This window comes from Protopterus annectens, chromosome 11.part0 (assembly GCF_019279795.1).
Source record: "Protopterus annectens isolate FY-2018-M chromosome 11.part0, PAN1.0, whole genome shotgun sequence".
Classification (NCBI taxonomy): Eukaryota; Metazoa; Chordata; order Ceratodontiformes; family Protopteridae; genus Protopterus; species Protopterus annectens.
The window spans coordinates 1389836484-1389849516 of record NC_056745.1 but is presented as its reverse complement, the minus strand read 5'-3'; the positions used below and the strand labels follow the sequence as shown (position 1 = coordinate 1389849516).

Below are 13033 nucleotides of genomic sequence, written 5' to 3'. Positions count from 1 at the left end.
ACTTTTTATGTAGCTTCACAAAACTGAGTATTAGAATAATTTTGAAAATGTTATTTTAAGCGACGTCAGCCATGGTGGTACACTGTCTGAAATGGCAGTAAAGTCGGTGAAGACGCATCTGTTGTTAATGAAGCAAGATAAATATATTTGGCAAATGAAATTGCTCCAAAGTTTCCTAACCAAGGAGATAGCTGGTTTAAAGATGGTAAGCTACCATGAAAGATTCTAAGTGCTGACCCTTTACTTTGTGTCTTGTATGCCTTTACTTAATGGGAGAACAGTACCGTGCATTCCAGCCCAATAGGTAGCCAAGCTCTTTGATCACCTGCATCTCAGCAAATCAGATAGCTATGATAATACCAGAACAAGAGATCTAAATCTCTACCAACAGATAAATAAAAACTCAGTGGAGGGACAGATGTATTATTCATTGCTATTTCATCTCTGGAGCAGATATCCCATGGAACTTCGCCTGGATGATTGGATAGGATCTTATAAAGTTGCCCCAGGAATAACCTGCTTAGCCCTTTTTGAGAAGGGGATATAGCTTAAGGGTGGGTTGTTAGTAAGGTGAATATGATCCTTCGACCCAACCTCCTTGCAACTCCTATCAGCTTATGAATTTATTAAAATTGTGTTATGTCACATGTAGTAAAAGCAACTGGGATTTGACATGTAATAGTGATGTTTTAGAGCATGGGAATCACATGAAATACAAGGCAACTGAGTATTGTGAATATTTATGCCTTGGCAGTACTTTGTCTTAGACTGGGCCTCCTTTTTCAAAGAGAGCTAGACCAGTCAAGCCGGGGTGAATTTGTGAATACCTCTCCAATTGTTCAGTTCACATTTTAAGGAAAATAATGTATCACACTGCCTGATTTGTAGTAGGAATTTGTTTCAGAGGTAGGAAAGGTGTTGTGTAATGATCTTCTCTCCACCATGTTTTATTTATTTGCTGCTGAAAATTTAGATCTCTGATTCTGGTATTTGTGGGACTATTTGAATGATGGAGAAACCATTTCCAGGCATACTTGTCCCCTCAGAAGTGTACAAGATACTGAAAAAGGGACAGTGTTTTCCAGTTATTTTTTGCTGGAAGCTTAGGTTATTTAAGCTAGTGACCTTCTTAGCTAGAAACCTTTGGGTTCCTTCTAGTTGTATGATATGTCCAGTGAGGTACATTCCAAAGGTGGCATTGCTTTCAATAACTGGCCTAGTCAGTGCTGAATATAAGGGGTCAATGAACTCTTGATATCTGTGTGATATTCTTTTTGAAATTAGCTGTGCTAAGTATGGGGACTTTATGACTACATTTTGTTACATGATGACCAAGGAGAGGGAATTATTCGACCCAAGTTCCAAGGTCTTTAATAACAGTCTCATTTGGAAGTTGAGCATTGTCTGTATTGTTTGCTTGGGGGAGGGGCTGTTTACCAACTGTAACAATATTGTGCTTTTTAGCATTTAATTTGAGTTAATTTTAGTACAACAGCTATTAATGAGTGTAAGGTCTTGGCGAAGGGCTGTGGCATGAGAGGAGGACTTGACTGTGACTCCCAGTTTACAGTAGTCTGGAAACTTGGTTAACTAGATGTCTTGGTTCATGGTCAGGAAATTAGAAATGTAAATGCCAAACAGAAGATGTGCCAGCGATGAGCCTTGTGGGGCACCACTTGTCACATTCACACACTCTGATACCTACCCACTCCATGTGGTGTCCGTCTTTTAGCCAGTTTGCAGTTCATCTTTCTATATAGGGATCTATTTGTAATACATTAAGCATAGCAGCTATGCTGGCTAGGGGGATAATGGTGTCAGATGCATTGGCCGAGTCAAAATACGCTGTGTAGAAAGCATGACAATTGTCAACACTCTCTGTAACACTTTCAAAAAAGTTAAGCAGTTTCATTACACATGATCAACCCTTGACATAGCCAAACTGCTGAGTGTCCAGCTAATGAATAGCTTTGTTTATCAGCTCAGTTATAATATGTTACATGGCTTTGCAAGTAGCACTCATCAAGCTGATTTGCCTATAATTCTTGGGTCAGTGGTGGCCACTCTTTTGGAGTGGCATCACTACTGCTGTGTTCCAAACTGCAGAGACAAAGCCAGTGTCTAAACTCAGGATAAATAGTTTAAGAAGTGGCTGTGCCAGGCTTGGTTTAGCATAGTTTAGTAAACAGCCAAGTATATTGTCAGGTTCCATCGAGGTAGTATTTTTAGACTTGGAGAGTACCTTCAGTATTTGTTCATTAGTGATCATGAGGGATCTGAGTAATTTAGGAGTAAGTTGGCTATGGATAGTTATCCATTAGGTAAAAATGACAGTGAATTTGTTTGCTAATGTATTGGCAATGGCTACTGGATCAGAGTAGGTGGTGACATGAATAAGTTCAGAGCACTGCTGGGTGTTACTTCTTTGTTTCTTAACATAGTTAAACAAAGATTTGCAATTATCCTTAGCTTCAGATTCTAATTTAAGTTCATGGGCTGCTTTAATAGTATTTTTCATGTCTTAGTCAATTTCTTAATGTTATCCTTGACCTATTGTATACTTTTTTTCTTTTATTGTGGAGTATATTTATGTTGGTGCACTACCAGGGTAGTTTGCTTCTAAATGTTTGATTATATTTGGATCTGGTTGGGACTGCCAGTTCTATACATTTATCTAACTAGGCATAGAATTCCTTTGTGAAACTACCTGCCATGGCAACATGTGAGGTGGTGCTGCTAGAAGTGATTTTTGAAACTTAAAGTATTTGTTAAGATTAGTACATTAAGATCCTTGAATTCTGTGGTATTGGTTTCAGAGAGTTTAGAGATTTGGAATGTGAAGGTAACTAGTTTGTGATCTGACTTAACAGGGGAAAGAGATACCAGGGGAATAATGCACAGAGAAGTTGTATTCATAAGTACTGGGTCAAGAATATTATGCCTCTAGTGGGCTTATTAACACTTTGGTGTAGAGAATTTTACTTTGTTAAATCTAAGACCATTTGCACAAATCCTACACTGAACGTATAGGTACTCTAGTTTATTGAGAGATTGCTAGTCTCACAAAATAATTAAGTTCTTGTTTATGAGTTCATCAATATATTTAGGAGCCTTACATGATATTTGGGGACGTAGTAGGTTCCTGCAACAGGCTATAAACTGATAGCTGGTCCTGTTTAGTAAGAGGTGGAGATCAGTGAGTTTAGTTTGTGGGTTTCTAAGGATCTGTCTATATATGGTCCCCTAAGAAATATGATGATGCCTCCACAATTGCCATTATGTCTGAAGGCATGGTAGGCACAAATCTCAGGTATGGAGGGAGTGCATTCTGAACCCTTAAACTAACTTTCAGTAATTTCATAGGAACGGATAGTCTGTAGTGGGCACTTCTATCACTGAGCAAAGCAAATTTAAAGTGATCCTGTTTTGGACTTGATATGTTAGTTATATGTTAGTTATGTTGGTGGTACAAATTAGCTGGGCTCTGCCTAAAAAAAGGCTCTAAATGGGTAGTAATGGCTTTAGCCAATATGTGTGAGCCTTAGAATGAGAGGCAGGCCACCCTTCTCAAAGTATGTAGGATTGTCGAGCATCTCTTCCCATGATGACACATACTGGATACTTCTGGAGTGATCCCATCTAGTTTACTGATTGCCTATTCTTTCTACTGAGGCATCATTCTTGGAGAAGGAAGGATTCCTATCAAGTCCAGAATTTTGCCTGCATTTGTGACATGCCTGGAGAGTTCTGACATGTCTCTCTGCATATCCCTCATAGATTTGTATCATGAGGAGAAAGGGTCTTAAGAGCCCTTGAGGTAGCAGAGATACAGGTACCTGAAAGACAATTCACTGTTACCCTGTCTTTGTCCATCCTAGTTAAGAAAGAGCCTTATTGTGAAGTCACCGATCACTAAAACAAATGTTTTCTATTTGCAGAGTGGTCTTGTGTACTGGATTTGAAATAAATTAACTTGAGGTAACTCTTTGTTGAAAGTGTGCCTGGAGGTGATGTGATACTAGATTTTTACTGATATCACATTGTCATGGGTCTAGGAGGCTTTGGCAATTATTTTTTTATAGCCTCAGCATAAGACATTTCAGTGTATGGTGGTGGTTGTGTGTGGTGTTCACAGTGTGTGTTGTTCACAGCCTTTGATTTTTTTTTTTTATGAGAGTGAGGCATCTGTATTTAATAGATGTTAACATATTTCACAATTAGAATGTCTTGTGTTGAGTAGGAGTTCATTATTTCTGAGCATAAGGCAGTTACTACCCTGACTAAGGATACCAAGTACTATGAAGCTGACATAAGGGAGATAAGCAGGCAGACCTTCCATCTTGGTACTGGACTGGACTATACAATAAACAGGCAGAAGATATGAAGGCGAGGATAACTCAACCTTTAGCAGTCCAAGGAGAGGAACTTTCAATTTAATCTTCTAGTCTAGTGCTAACTGCTAATTAGTATGAACTGATAAGATGAGACTAGGAGGAGCTTTCAAAGACAATTTGTGGTAAGGATGTGTAAAGAGCTAACATTAATATTGGTTAGCTTGGTGGACACCCTTTAGTCAGGATCTATGGAAAACAATGGGTCAGAAAAAGTATTTAAACAGCTAAAAGGGACTGACTTTGCAAAATGAAAGTTTTGTATGCAGTGACATCAACTAATGAAAGAGGAGAAAGAAGGAATTTATGATCAAATTAGCATAAGGTACAGAAAGCAAGAAGCAAACTGGCTTTAAGAACTCAATAATGACCAGAGTAGAAGACCAGGATTTTTTTTCAGCCACTTAGTTCTTTTGCCAGATAGCTTGAGACTAGCAGAAATAGAAGTTGAATGCCTACTTTTTTGGCCCCAGACCACAATGGCAATTAACTGAAGGCCTAGCCATACTTCAAAACAATGCAAACTTACGCAACTCATTCTGTTTTTTAAATTCTGTCACAAAAAGACAACTATGATTTAATTTCAAAGATCAGACCACTTAAAATGGAAAAATCAATACAGGATTTGCTGAAAAAAGGCATAAAAGCTGCCAGCACTTTTCCAGATGTTGTAAGATTTTCAACCCCCCCCCCCCCGTTTACAACACACTGGTGGTATGGTGATATGTAGTCTTTTAGCCATAGTTGGTTAATACTGTTCTATTAAGTAAATCCCACAGATCTCCCAACCAAGAGGTTAAACTGTCAAACCAGAAAATAAACACATCTTGAAATACATTATAGAAACTTTGGGTATATTTTTGTAGTGCTTGCCGTACATCACCAGAATGCAAACCACCCCTTTCCATTTTCTTTTAAACTGGCACTCCCATACTTTTCACCAGCTATTTTTTGTCACTTACTTATATCGCTGTACAACGGCCTTATCAGTAACTAACACATCTGTATAAGTTAATGTTCCTACTTCTTTTCTCCAGCTCACAACCTCTCTTATATCTGTCCCCATAGCTCTTTCTGTATCTCAATTGCATCCAGTGGCTTTTTTCCATCCTACTGTTTTAAATCTGATACCTTTTCTTATGCCATCCTATTTTCTACACACACACTTTCAAAGAAAGAAATTATAGCCTTCCAGATAGTCTCTGCAATACACAATATTTTAGGAACAAGGTCCTTCCCACTTTGTTTGCCTTTGCTACACTTGGGCTCATTCCGCTCCCCTACCCTACCTCCATTCCCAACCACCTCCACACTCCTGACCTTTAACCTTAATAGGACACTACTTTACTCACCATCATCAAACTACAACTCAGCTTGTCTTTCACTCCAGCCTCATTTACATCCACACCACTCTCCCTCCATCACATAGTAATCTATATTCTCAAGTCTTCTCAGTCAGAACTCCCCATCCATTCTCCCTACACCATATACACCAGCTACAAACAAAATAATACCAAACACCATCCCCCCGTTAACACCTCTGAAACATAACTATAAGGAATCTCACTATTTACCTCTCCTCTTCACAGGACAAAATGCTGTCCCCACCCTATATAATAGTTACAAACCTCATTATTACAGCACACTTAACCTCCTACCATTACACATTTAGCCCAAAGTCTCTAACAAAATCCCCCACCTGCCCAATTCCTACTCAAGAGAAACCATCTTTACTACTAGTATCACCATCACTTTATACCCTCTTAAATTTTGACCTTGCATCATTCATAGTACCTGTGTACCAATTAAATACCCCCATTTCCACAAAATACAACAGTTTTATATCAAAATACCTTAAAATTATTGTTCAAATAGCTTCTCAAAATTATACTCAGTGGCAACATACACCCAATTCCCAGCCCTGCAAACAAAGAAACACCCCCAGCAAACATGCAAATAACATTCTGAATTTCCATAGGAAACCCACAGACCTCCTTATACTTAACATCAACATTAGAAGCATAGTGATTAAAATGTCTGAACTACAAGCCACACTGGCCCTATACTTCCCAGACATAGTTCTTCTCACAGAGACTTGGCTAAGACCACAAATCAATGAAAATTAATCGGTTCTTTCTAGGTATAACATTCTTAAACAAGACAGGACATCCAAAAGAGGTGGAGGTATTGCATTACTCTTCAAAAACAACCTGGCCATTGATATGATAGACAACCACCCACCAAATTTCAATAATGGAGAAACAATATTCACTAAGCTGAAAATCAGTTCAAAAAAGCACTTAAATATAATCAGTAACTATATACCCCTGCCCCCCGGTAACAACATTAGTACAGTGGAATCCATCCTAGAATGGACATCCCAAAACTTCCTCCAAGAAACAATCATAATGAGAGACTTAAATATCAAACGGTCTTCCTGTTACTCCCCTCATCTCACCTACATGGTTTCACTCAATTAATCAAAATCACAACCCAAATAGATAAAGCAACTAAAAAGGAGTCCATCCTAGATTGGATCCTCACTAACCAGCCAGCTCAGTCCTACCACTCTGGTTCCCTCCCAGACACCCTCAGTGATTACTTTCCCACCTTTGTAATATGACACCAGGTAAACACAATAAAGTCCACCAGCTTTGAACAAATTTTCCAAAGAATTTCAAAACCCAAGACTTTATATCTGCAATAAATCAATGCAATTTGAGGCCACTCTCAATTCACCCCCTGGATAGTGCTGTTGAATACTTTCCTTTCCTTAGCACTCTAAATCAACTCAACCCCATCAGAACTATTAGACCTAAATTTAACTATGCCCCTTGACTTACCAAAGATTCACGACTACTTTTAAAAAAAAGGGATAAAGCATGGGAATCATGGTATTACAATAAAATGCAAAATAATACACAGGCATTCCTGGAATTAAGGAACAAAACCAAAAAGCAAATCAGGACAGACAAATTAAAACCCACTAGTCTGACATCCAATCAAAACACAAATGTTTTGGGTTGCCATCAATAAACTCCTGCAACCAGGAAAAAACAGTACATCACCCCCAAACATCGATACCACTACCAATAATATTGCCACCCAATTCAACCAACACTTCAGCAAATCCATTCTACCTCTCACTAGCAATACTACTGCTGCTACACAACTGAACCGGTCATCCTCACCCATAAACCAAAACTGCTTCTCATTACAACTTGGCCATACTAGCATAATTTACAAATATCTGAATAAATGTAAACCCACAACCCTGGCTGCTGATAAATTACCTGCAGAATACCTCAAGATTGCAGCCAAAGCCATCTCCTAACCAGTCTCCCTATTAATTAATTGTTCTCTGTTAGAACAACATGTCCCATCACTATGGAAAATTTCATATATAATACCACTTCAAAAATGGGGCAACTCATTGGAGCTATCTAACTACTTGACCAATTGCCATTCTATCTCCCCTGTCAAAAATCTTTGAAAAATGCATACATTTCCAAATAAGTAACTAGCTTCTTACTAATAAACTGCTGTCCAACACCCAACATGGATGCTGTCCTAATCACAGTACTACCACAGCCCATATTAGCTTTTCTAGTACTATTAATTAACTCTGGAACAATGGCAGCCTTGTTTCCACTGTGTGCCGCTTAACCTCTTAGTGCAAGAAATCTGAACAAAGCCTGACACAATGGGGGACAAAGGCCCAAAAATAGGGACAGATTTTAAATATTCTAATAAACTATGTTAACATGCATTTTCCAAAGGATATGAAGTCTGAAACTCAAATCGATGTGATTGTTTAGTAAATTCATTCTTTGCCTCATCCCAATGTGATTTGCCAGAAAACCACAAATTTCATGAGGAAAAGACCAGAAATATGAACAAAAAATCTGGACGTTCTGAGAAAATTTGTACAGTTGAGAGCTATGCTGCATTGTCTTCCTAGATCCCTCCAAGGCCTTTAGTACAGTCTTCCATGCCAAATTACTTACTGCACTATCTGAACTTAATCTAAGTCACTTCACTCTAGCCTGGTTTCAAGACTATCTACCTAACTGCCAACAGGCAGTAAAATGGCAAAATTCCTTTTCTTCCCTCCTACCTGTAACCTTAGGCATCCCCAAGGATCCATCCTTGGCCCTCATCTCTTCACCATATTTACCAATAAACTTCACAAAGCTAGCCTGCATGCAACTCTGGTCCAATTACACTGATGACTCCACCCTATTCTATTCCACCCCTTCACTCCCTGAACCCAGAAATTGACCCAAGAATGATTTGCCACTGTTGAAACGTGGTTAGACAACTCTCAACTAATACTTAACCCCCAAAAACCCAGCTAATGATATTCCATCCTGCAAAAGCCATAGACCCCATTCCTCCATTCACAATATACTCAGCTAACAACACCCCTCTCACACCTGTCCCACATACCAAACTACTAGGAGTTATCATAGATCACAACATGAAATTCAATATGCATATCACACGTATGATAAAAAAGTCCATAAAATAGTCAGGATGCAAAAAATACCTCACCAACTACAGTAAAGCTACCACGCTAGAATCCACATAGTCTCCATACTTCTCTATGACTCCCCATACTCACCAACCTACATAAATCAGACTTAACCAAACTCAGCACTTGCTACAATAAAATAGCAACGTTTGCTACTGACTCACCCTACAGTACACATCACTTCCTAGCACTCAAGCAAATTTCCTGGCTAGAATTACCAAACCTGCTCAATTTTAACCAAATTGCAACAGCCCACGAAATCCTGTATAGTCTTGAAAAAACTCGTACATTACAAGGCCTGCTGAATATGTATTCTAACAAATGCCTACTAAGATCAACCAACAAAGCATTAGTTGATGTAACCAAATGTAAAAATAGTTCTTAGGACTCCCTCTACTCTTCCTCTGTCACAAAAACATGGAACACCACACCCCTAGAAATTAGGACCACAGAGAAGCAAAAAAACTTCAAAAAACTCCTCTGGTCCCATTTAAATAAGTCTTGGATATGTAACTGTTCAGACGCCGGGTAGCTGCCCTTAATGGATCTATAAGATACTCTCTGCATAATAATATTCAGTTGTACTCATTCTACATAGTAATTCTACATAATAATACTCTCTTCATATTAGTACTCAGCTGCACTCAGTCACTATCAACCCTTCACTACCTCCCTCCATTACGTGATACAAGCTGTCTTACTGCTACTGCAGAACTATATTACAAAGTTACAAACACATGTGTCTGGAGCATTTCTCCCCAGGCCTCTGCTGAAAATTGGCTTTGTTCCAAGTTGGACTTTCCCAATAAACAAATGTTAAATAAAATAAAATAAATAAAATAGATTCCTATGAGAGAGTGCAGTCTTATCTCTTTGTGTATTAAATGAGACTGCATTGTATCATTCTTCTGTAAGAAAGTTACAAATGTAGTATTATAAAGAATGTTTATCCTATGCTGATGTTACTTAGTAACCATACATCACCTCCTTTCCTTTGTTCTGTACTTACATTTTTTTTGTGTCTGTTGTATTTATTGTACTAACCATTATATTAATGTAACCATTTAACTGAATGGAATGTCCAACAACAGTATTGTATGTTTTTTCCTGTGCTCTTGTACTTTAGTGAATATTTATCCTTTGCAGATTTTACTTTGTTCTGTACTTAAATAACTTGTGTTACGTTTACTGTACTAACCATTATGGAGCTTTTCTCCCTGGGCTTCTTGTCCATTTGGACTCTCTCTGTGAACAGATGTAAAATAACTAAACTAAATAAATAAATCACAAACAAAAAAGCAGTGATTTAAAACAGTCAGAGGATTTTCTGTTATACAGCATTTTATATGGGGCAAGAGTCGCATGTGGCCTTATAATTACTTATATGATGTTGCCTGCTGTCTTCCTGAAGAAAAAGAGAAACTTTTTATCTCTTGTCAAGGGGATTGTTAAGTCTTGTGAAAATTATTCTCCAATTGATGTAATATTTGTTTCCAGGTGTTCAATTATGCTCCCGTTTTGCAGCATGCAAATGAATTGCAACATGCAAATGTAGCCATGTATATTCGTTTCAGGTTTGCTAACAATTGAATACGTTGACATTTTAATGACCTACACAAGTAATTGGAATTTGTAAGTGACAACATAAATGTGAATAATTCTACCGCCTCGCAATTTTCTTCATTGGCATATTTCACATAGGCTGTCATAACAGGTTTCATCTGAAATAATAACAGTTTAAAAGATTCATAGCACACACAATGCCGTTCTCCACTTCTCAGATTATGCTGTTCATTTTTGTCTATAAGTTATGGATATATCAAAGTAATAATTGCTTATGAATCATTTTATTCAGATTGTATTCTTTTGTTTCCTGTTGTCAGATTTAAGTAATATTTTTCTTTTTTATCAGTAGTTACTGTTACTTGTTATGGGAATGATGTTTTGTCTTCCTGGAAATTTTAAGATCTAGTATGGTTTCACAGATTTTGGTCATACAGGCAGATGTCATAAAATTAGAGCCCATTAATGTAGAAAAGGATACCGCATCTTGCTTTTGAAATACCCTTTAGCTTCAGCACTGATTGTTTTGAAATGGTAGGTCATGGGTATTCAAATGATTTATTCCACTTTTTACATACAAATAAATACTGTCAATTTTGTTATTTTGACTGATTTCTTTGTACAAATTCTTACAATGATCCTAAACACTTCATAATATTCCAGCTATGGGGAAATCTATGGTCAGGCTATAATGGTTCTGCATCAGCTGTTTGCAATCCTTACATAGCTTATTATTGGATGAACTTAAGGATTTAATATAAAAGCTGTAATGAAAATGTCACAGAAAATTAAAACAAAAGCTGACTTGTACCCTAGGCATGTGTTCTGCAGAAATTCACTTTAAAAAATCACTTTTGAAAACTCTGTTTGATTTAGTTAGCTTAATGTATAAAAGTGTAAATGCACTTAATTTAACATTTTCATACCATTAAAGTTTAAAATATTAAAGTTGTTAGTGGAGCAGGATTTGGGGTTCTACCAGCAGTGTCAGCAGAAAGAGTACTGCAGAAATGACTGTGTTACTTTTGGCTTGATGCTTTCTTGGTCCAGGACGTAGCATGTAAGTGCCTAAACAAAAAAGTCAGAGTAGTCCCCTGTTGCTCACTATGCATGGAAATATGCACATAGCAACTATAAAGATGGCAGGAGCCATAACGATAAAAAAGTGGACCGTTGAGAATAAGGAATAAATTATATATTGTTATTATTGAGCAAGAAACAGAATTTCCAGACAAAGGACATGCAGAAAGATTAAAAGAGATAGTAAAGGAAAGAAAAATACCTGCACAAGAAAAACTGTTAAATGTTTCAAAGGAAACATTGTATTCAAGTGTAACAGATTTATGAAAACCATTCTACTGACAAAGGATCTTTGGGCCTCTGGGAAAAAACAAACAGAAGAAATGCTAAAATATAAAGAATGTAATCCAGAGATTTTTGAAAGATGTAAAAATGAAACACGGAAAGAAAACGATATCTGGTATAGTGCAGTATTTATGCAAAGGAGAAAGCTAACCTAATCAATACAAAAAAGCTATATGAAGAGAAACATGGACAAAGGAACCTAGATGTGGAACATTTTACAGTGGAAATGATAAGATCAAGGGAGGGGGAATGTAGAAACAAGGATTAGTAAGGTAGAAATTAAACAAATACAATCTGGAGTAATGGATTAACTGCATGTGAGGAATTTAGTATGGAGAACTCAACACAGACATTGTTGCAGCTTGATGGAATTAAGGGTCCACAGATTAAGGAGCAACAGGTGGAGCAGGAGACAATTTAAAACATGTTGATGTTCTGTTGCCTTCTATAGGAAACTGGTATGGAAGTTCACTTGGATGCGCACAGCAAGGGAAAGAGCAGGAAAGAGTAGCAACTCTGACCCAGACAATGTTGCAGAGTGATGGGCCAAATGGTTCCCATATGAAGGAGCAACAGATGAAGCTGGATACATCTAAAGAGGATATGTCATAGGTAGATTTTCAGGAACTTTCTGTAGCTTTATCACTGGGTCTTGTTTTGATGAATGTTATACACATCTGCAAAACAAAACAAACAGCATCAGAACTACTAAAATGAAGTACCTACATTTTGCTTGCAATATAAACAGGACTTGTTGAAGAGACAGATATGTTTTTTAGAGAACTCACATTTTCTGGAACAGGCTTCCAACCCATATGAAACAGATTTCCTCCCAAACCCTATTTAAGCTTAGGTTGGACCAGTGGATGGGTAATCGGAAATTCAACCCTAGTCTATCCCTGTGTCTCCCTACCTATGAATCAAATATAAATGAACTTTGTGGGTTACATTCGGGTTACACAGCTAGGCTTTAAGGGCCCTAGTGGTCATTAGCCTGGTATACACCTATGAACCTACAAATATATAAGGAAACAGAGAGCAAAAAAGCTACTTTTACCCCAGAAGGAAATGATTTAAGTGAAGATCTGCTTGTTTTAATACAGATGAACAGACATATTAAGATATATGAAAGAAATAGGTTACATAAAGTTAAAAAGACCCATAATGTGAGAAGATCAAC

General features: G+C 37.5%; 1 protein-coding gene across 2 annotated transcripts in view; it reads left to right on the top strand.

Moving 5' to 3' along the window:
* DOCK4 (dedicator of cytokinesis 4) overlaps positions 1–13033 on the top strand; it is a 3006016-nt gene that overhangs the window by 2952940 nt on the left and 40043 nt on the right. The gene's annotated exons all lie outside the window — the stretch shown is intronic.